The sequence below is a fragment of the Magnolia sinica genome, chromosome 5 (genome assembly GCF_029962835.1).
Source record: "Magnolia sinica isolate HGM2019 chromosome 5, MsV1, whole genome shotgun sequence".
Lineage (NCBI taxonomy): Eukaryota > Viridiplantae > Streptophyta > Magnoliopsida > Magnoliales > Magnoliaceae > Magnolia > Magnolia sinica.
In genome coordinates, this window is record NC_080577.1 from 112,487,489 (window position 1) to 112,494,505 (window position 7,017).

Genomic DNA, 7,017 nt, shown 5'->3' on the forward strand with positions numbered 1-7,017 from the left:
GGTGCCTACTGGACAATGCTCTGCAGGACCCACCATGACGCATGTATTCTATCTACGCCGTCCATCTATTTTTTCAGATCATTTTAAGATATTAGGTTAAAAATGAGGTAGATCCAAATCTCATGTGGACCACACCACAAGAAAACTGTGGTGATTGAAGCTTACTAGGACCCACTGTAACGATTATTTTCCATCCAAGCTCTTGATTAGGTCACACATACAGGTATGAAAGTAAAACCACAATTATCATCTTCATCCAAAACTTGTGTGCCCCCAAGAAGATTTTAGTGGTGGGCGTTCAATCACAACTGTTTCCTGTAGTGTGGTCCATATGAGATTTGTATCTGCCTCATTTTTAGGCTAATGCCCTAAAATGATTTGAAAAAATGGATAGACGGCGTGGATGAATTATATATATCTTGGTGCGGCCCATTGAGCACCGTCCAGTAATCAGTAGGCAAACAAGTGCACCTTGTCACTGTAATCTCCTCACACGTGTATACAGTCACGTGTAGGTGAGAATGGAACGATCGGAACCACTCATCACGCATCCCCACTTCTTAGATGCAGCATCAATCTGTCTGATCTCATGATTACCCGAGCCACACGTGTGCGGTCAAAGTTTTAGATATTCATTAATGGACAAGTGTGGCCCACCTTTAGTATCATTGATGCCTTATTTATTAAGAAATGGAATCATAGATTGGGGTCGCTGATGAGCGGGTCCGATCTTGCTACGGCTATGAATCGGGTACTCGGACCGACCCAAGTTTCACGGGTCCAGTCCAAATTTCGGAATCGGACCGTCTACATCTCGGGTTTTATATTTTTTCATTTCATCTTGGTGAGTTGTACTCCGATCAACGTTGGTTCACGAAAGGTATACACCAGGTGGCCCACACACACCTTATGATTGGAATCCCATCCCCACCGTTCCCTGTGCTGTGGCCCACCTAAGCTTGGGATCTGGATAGATTTTGTTCCAGGGCTTAGAATTGAGGGTGGAACCCGGTGGACGGAGTGGATTTTACATGGTCCGACAGAGCTCGGTGCACACGCGTTGAAAACACCTTATGACTTATGAGAGATGCGTTACCACCGTTTAAGAAACGGTGGAGAATACATTCCACTCTGTTTTCCCTGTTTTTTTGGTAACGACGCGGTGGGAAGCGGATTGCGTCCAGCCCCCGCCCGTGTTTAGCCACGTACGGGCAGTTCTGTGGGCGGGCCCACTGTAATGTATTGGTTTATTCACGCCGTCCATCCCTATCCTCGGATCATTTTAAGGTACAAGCATAGAAATTAGGCAGACCCAATGCTCAAGTGAACCCTACGATAGATAACTGTTGCATTTAATGCATCTGACATTTAATGTTTAGTGCATTTAATGCAATCAAAATTATTATTCGGTGTGGCTTACCTGAGCGTTGGATCTGTCTCATTTTTGTGCACAGACCTTAAAATGATCTCATAGGAGAGATGGATGGCGTGGATAGATCGATACATCACAGTAGGCCTACCCACAGAGCTACCCGTTCGTGGCTAGAGACCAGCGGAGGTAGGACGCAATCTGTGAATTATTTTAAGGTATAAGCACGTAAATTAGGCAGATGGAATGCTCAAGTGGACCACACCAAAGATGACCGTTGCATTTAATGCTTTGTGCATTTTATACAATTAAGCTTATTTTTTGGTGTGGTCCACTCGAGCGTTGGATTTGTCTCATTTTTATGTACAGACCTTAAAATGATCTGATAGGAGACATGGACGGCGTGGATAAACCGATACATTACAGTGGGCCCGCCCACAGAACCGCCCGCTCTTGGCTAGAGAAGGGCGGGGTAGGGGTAGGGGTAGGACGCGATCCGCGACCCACGTGACGTGCATTGGAGAGAGAATACAAATCGCGGGCCCCACTGAAGATAGAGGATAGCCGAAATATCACCTCAATGAGGTGATCCCATCCTTCAAACCAGTGGCCATCAGATGGACGTCTGTAAGGAAGACTGCACAAGTTCCAAATCCCAAGCCACGTTGATGCCGCGATCACAGCCGTTGGATTGTTCGTAAGGATGGTGGAGTAAGAAGGTCAGCTATCCAATTTCAAATGACCAAAATCGGATGGTTAGGAATAAAGGATTGTCCAGTTAGCTTCTTTTGGGAGCCATGCGCCATCGCTTTCCTCTTTGCAAGTGATAGTACGGTCGATGAATCCACACCATCCATCTGAAGTGCAGCAACGGGAAGAATCCTAGCCACTCATTTATATAGACTTCCTTTCTGTGGATTTCTAACTCTTCTTTGTTTGGACCGTCCATTCAAAAGCCAAAAGATAGACAGCCAGGATTAAATGATAGGCGTATCTTTCCTACAGTGGACCATCCACAAACACGTGTGCTTTTCGGCGGGAAAGGAAGGTATATTTTGCGGCTTGCCAGGAATCGAACTAGAAAGAAAAAGAATTATTCTATACGCAGGCGGAGGTTTTCGTGCGGTATACTCTAGTTTTCAATTCTGACAGGTGGGGCCCATGCTTCGATAATCTCTACTGCTGATCTGATGCGTCCATCATCGGATTGGACCAATTCCTGAGAAATCTTCTCGACTGTGGAGATGTGATTGTCTGTATGCGTCGTATAAATAGACGGCTAAGAAGAAATGCAACAACTGTCTACATCCATTTGAAATTATATCCTGGGAAACATTTGGAAATGGTCCACCTATGATGAGACTCAAGAAAGCAACGGTCCAGATTACCGAAACGCGGAGTCCCTATAGGATCGCGCTTCCTGTGTAAAGGTCCCATCATCTTTCAATCTTTCATTATTCTTTTTACAATGGCTTTATATCCACGCCATGGATTGCGTCATATTGCGGTACACGTGCATCAATCCAAAACGTCCATATGGTAGGCTCCGGACCAACCCAAAAAGAAACCAGATGGATGGTCTTTGTTGTCTTATTTTGATCATTGAATTTGAATAGTTGACTAGGTTTTCTTTTTTAATGTTTAATGTTCCAGTTGCCGAATTTAGCCGTTGAATTTAAGACTGCGACATTTTCTCGAAAAGATATACAATGCCCCCATCAAGGATTGCTAGGGCCATCAGCTAATCAGAATCCAAGCTGGGGCAATTTGTACCAAAGCTAGATCCCACGAATTGCAAAATTTGGTATGGGTTAATTGCAGGAAACGGAATCTACTAGGAAAAAATTAGCACTGTAGTCGCTTTTGTACCATGCCTCTCTTTTTTACGTCTAAAAACTTATGTCACCAAAGTGGAATTTGAAGGTATGGAAAGAAAGTTTTGGATGAAAATATCCCTCGCTTTTAAGGTAAAATAATTGAAAAAAGTAAGGATATTTTCATCTTTATGGGTTCATTCTGCAGGGTAAAGGTTTACTTTGGTAAGCTAGGTTTTTTCCGAGTCGAATGAAAAAATATGGGTAGTACATCAGGTCTATACTAAAAAATTACCCTTCTGCCCGGCAAGGCACGAGACCCACAAGGTCTAGCGATAATGAAAAAAGTACACGTTTTCAACGCAGCCCCAATTAAAAACAACGTATTTTTCGCATGGACGAATTTGATTGGTCGACATTAAAGATGAACGGTCAATAGATTACCGCCGAACATGCTTTTACCTGGGCCGCTTGAGCGGGGGTGGGTTTAAAATCTAAGGTGAAAGCTTGGATTATATTTAGAATCTTTTTAAGAATTGCATGTGTAACATGTATTATTATTATTGGGCACATGGCTACTAATGATATTGCAGAACCATTAGTTATTAATTGCGTCACTATAATTACTTTAATACAAGAATTTATGCCGTCCAAACAAAATCAATGGTTAGAAATTATTAGTTAGTCACTTGGATATGGTAATGTGATTGTGGCTTATATCCAAGACTTGGAATTTCATTATTTTCGAGTAAAGTATATATTCAAATAGGCTTATTGTAACACCTTGGAAATCGGGGGTCGTGCATACACTTGACTCCCGAGTTTCCGGAGTCACTTATAACTGGTTTCGTTAATATGCACTTAAATCAAGTTTAAATGCGCAGCTTGAAATTTCTTAGAACATGAAGCACAACCACACAAGTCTACTGAAAAGGAAGATATTTAGTATATATACAGGTCCAAAACATAAATGGGTCGCACAAGGCGTTGCCCAACAAAAATCGCAAAAGAATAATATGTCCCAAAAGAATAGAGCTGAGCCCACTGCTCAGCGATCTAAATCCTGCCTATTAAGCCGATGGAGAACCGCTCATTAGCTGGAAGTAAGACAGCTTGTCCTCCTCCTCGAGGTTCCCGCCGCCAGGCTCCTCATACTCAGCATAACCTGCATCTAAGGGAGAGTCTGGTTGTGTTTTAAAACACCATCCCAGAGTGGGAGTGAGTGATCAACTCAGTGGGTGCTATTAATCTTAAGTTGTAATAAGCATCAGTTATATTATGAATTTAATGAAAAGCAATCATTCATAAACACCTAACTATTCTTATTAATGCGCATGCATGACTGTAACATCTTAGATTTTCACTATTTTGGATTTTCAAAAAAATTCTTGAAATTTTTTTATTAATTAACTTATAACATCACTTAATGACCATTAGCACTCAATGATAGTTTAAACACGGGGTGGAACCAGTAAAGAACCGCACCAATCCGTTTAGTCAACCGTGAGAAGCCAACGAATCCGCCCAATCATTGGAACATCAAGTTTAGCCCCATGATTCACTCACATTGGACCCAAAGATCTAACCGAAGTCAAGTCTAATGGCCTGTTTACACTTAACGACAACCCGTTGGGTCACCCAGCGACCGAGGAGGGTCAAAAAAATCTAAAAATTTAGGAAATTGAAGATCTCACTGGGCTTATGGTCCATCGCAGACCACGGACCCAGTGGACACTCAGAATTGGAATATGACACTTACCAAATGCACCCCACCAATGCCAGAATTGGAATCTGGCACTGGTAAATAAAACTAAAATTTTGACATTTCAGCCGTTGAATTTCTTCCAAATTTAAGGTAAAAGTCTAATATATTTGTCTACGCCCGCCCACAAAATCTGGGTCCCGATCGTAGCACGGTGACCATTGATCGCAAATCGGACCCGTACGACCAAACCCCATATCCGATCGTCTCTAAATTTTGCATGGCCCTTTATCGGATCATGGAGCACCTGTCCTATAAGTTTCAGGGCCAGAGGGCCACCAGAACCGCTCCAATCTACGAAATGGGCCCCACAGGGCCATTTAAAGATCGGAACCGTTTACTCAAATCTCATATCCGTTCATCCGTTTGTTTCCAAATTTTATATGACCTCTCATCGGGCCATAAGGCACCTACCCACCAAATTTGGTGGATAGGGGGGTGTTGGGTCCTCCCCAAAGCCAATGAGGAGTCCTAGAGGGCCATTGTGAGAATTCATTGAGACTTAAGGCCAGAGGGCCCAAATCTAACCGACCATTCGCTAACTAATCAAGGCAAGCATGACTAAATTAAAGATATAACCGGGACATAGTCAGATAAGGCCCGGATCTTGAATAATAGACCAAATCATCCCCGTTACTCTTTTAGCCTAAAATCGACGGCTTAGAGTAATCATGACTAAATCTCCACTTTCACTAGTTATAAATAGGCTACACTATGAATATAGTTAATCTAAACCCTAATCATCGCCCACGAGAAATCTCAATACGTAATTCATTCCAAAAATGTCCCGATTTCCCGAACAAGCTCTAAACAGCTCGTTGGTAGGCTACTAGTTACAAAATTATAGAGTAATGTCCATCTTACTAGGTTTGACGTCCATCGCGAGAGTTGGACCTGGGTACTGCCCAGAACCGCTCAACTTGAGCTAAAGGACGAGTGCATGAGAAGTGCAAATACCCTAAAGGAAGAAGCTGAAACTTAAGTGAATTGGGTCGTCCACCCTTTTGCAAAGTTGAGAGTTTTGGACCGTCAATTTGCGACCAAACTTCACACATGGAGTAAGAATATTTTCTTTCTCATATCCGTATAACCGCGGCCCTGATCAACCATCGGTGACCGTTAAACAAACTTCTAATCATATCCATTGATTGATACATCCAAATGGCGGGCCGATCATATCCATACATAGATCATCATTAGGGCTAACCATCCTATGGTGTATATCAACTTGTACACCCCATAGTGGGCCCTAGAGGCTATAAAAATTCACCCATAGGGTTCGTATAGTAAAAACCCAACACTTGGGGCCATTTCCACTAAATCTAACATTATAAAAGGGGCTCATTTGGGCACCTCCTCTCCCCATACGATTTTTGCCCTAGAAGAGGAAGAAGAGAGAAAGAGGGGAGAGAGTAAAGGGAGAAGAGAGAGAGTGAGGGAGAGCAAGGTGGACCCTAGATCAAGGTGGGGCCCAAGAAAATCAAACCCTCCAACTCCTTACCTCTTCTCCAAGGAAAAACCCTCCTCCTCGACCGCCCATTCGTCCATTGGTCATCTAGATAAGACCCTTCATCCCTTTTTTCATGAAACCTATGTGTTGAGGAGGAATTTGCTTAGGATTCTAACATGCAAACGTTTGCTCTAGGGATTTCGGTCGTCTACCCCCAAAAGCCCTCATTCATAGGTCATTTTCTAAGCCTTCAACGATCCATAGGTGCAGACTATTATCCTTAGGTGGCCTAGCACAATTATAGTTGGAGTTTAATGATTTTGTTTGCTTAGTATATTGTATGGAAGAATCTAGAGGAACCTAGGAATGGTATGTTGTTGGATTGTATGGAATAACATATTTAGTTCTCCTTGATATTAAATCTTGCCTCTCATGATCTAATGTATGGATGATTACATGCTCATGTTTGTTTGATTTCTTTTTCTCTCATATGTGTTGCTTCCTAGTATGTATGATTCATTGGTCTGGTGTAATTGATCCCTTGAGGTGTAAGAAGTGCTTGATTTCCTCTCAAATCCACACCACTTACATACTCCTTAATCATGATGTTGTAGTTTGCTTG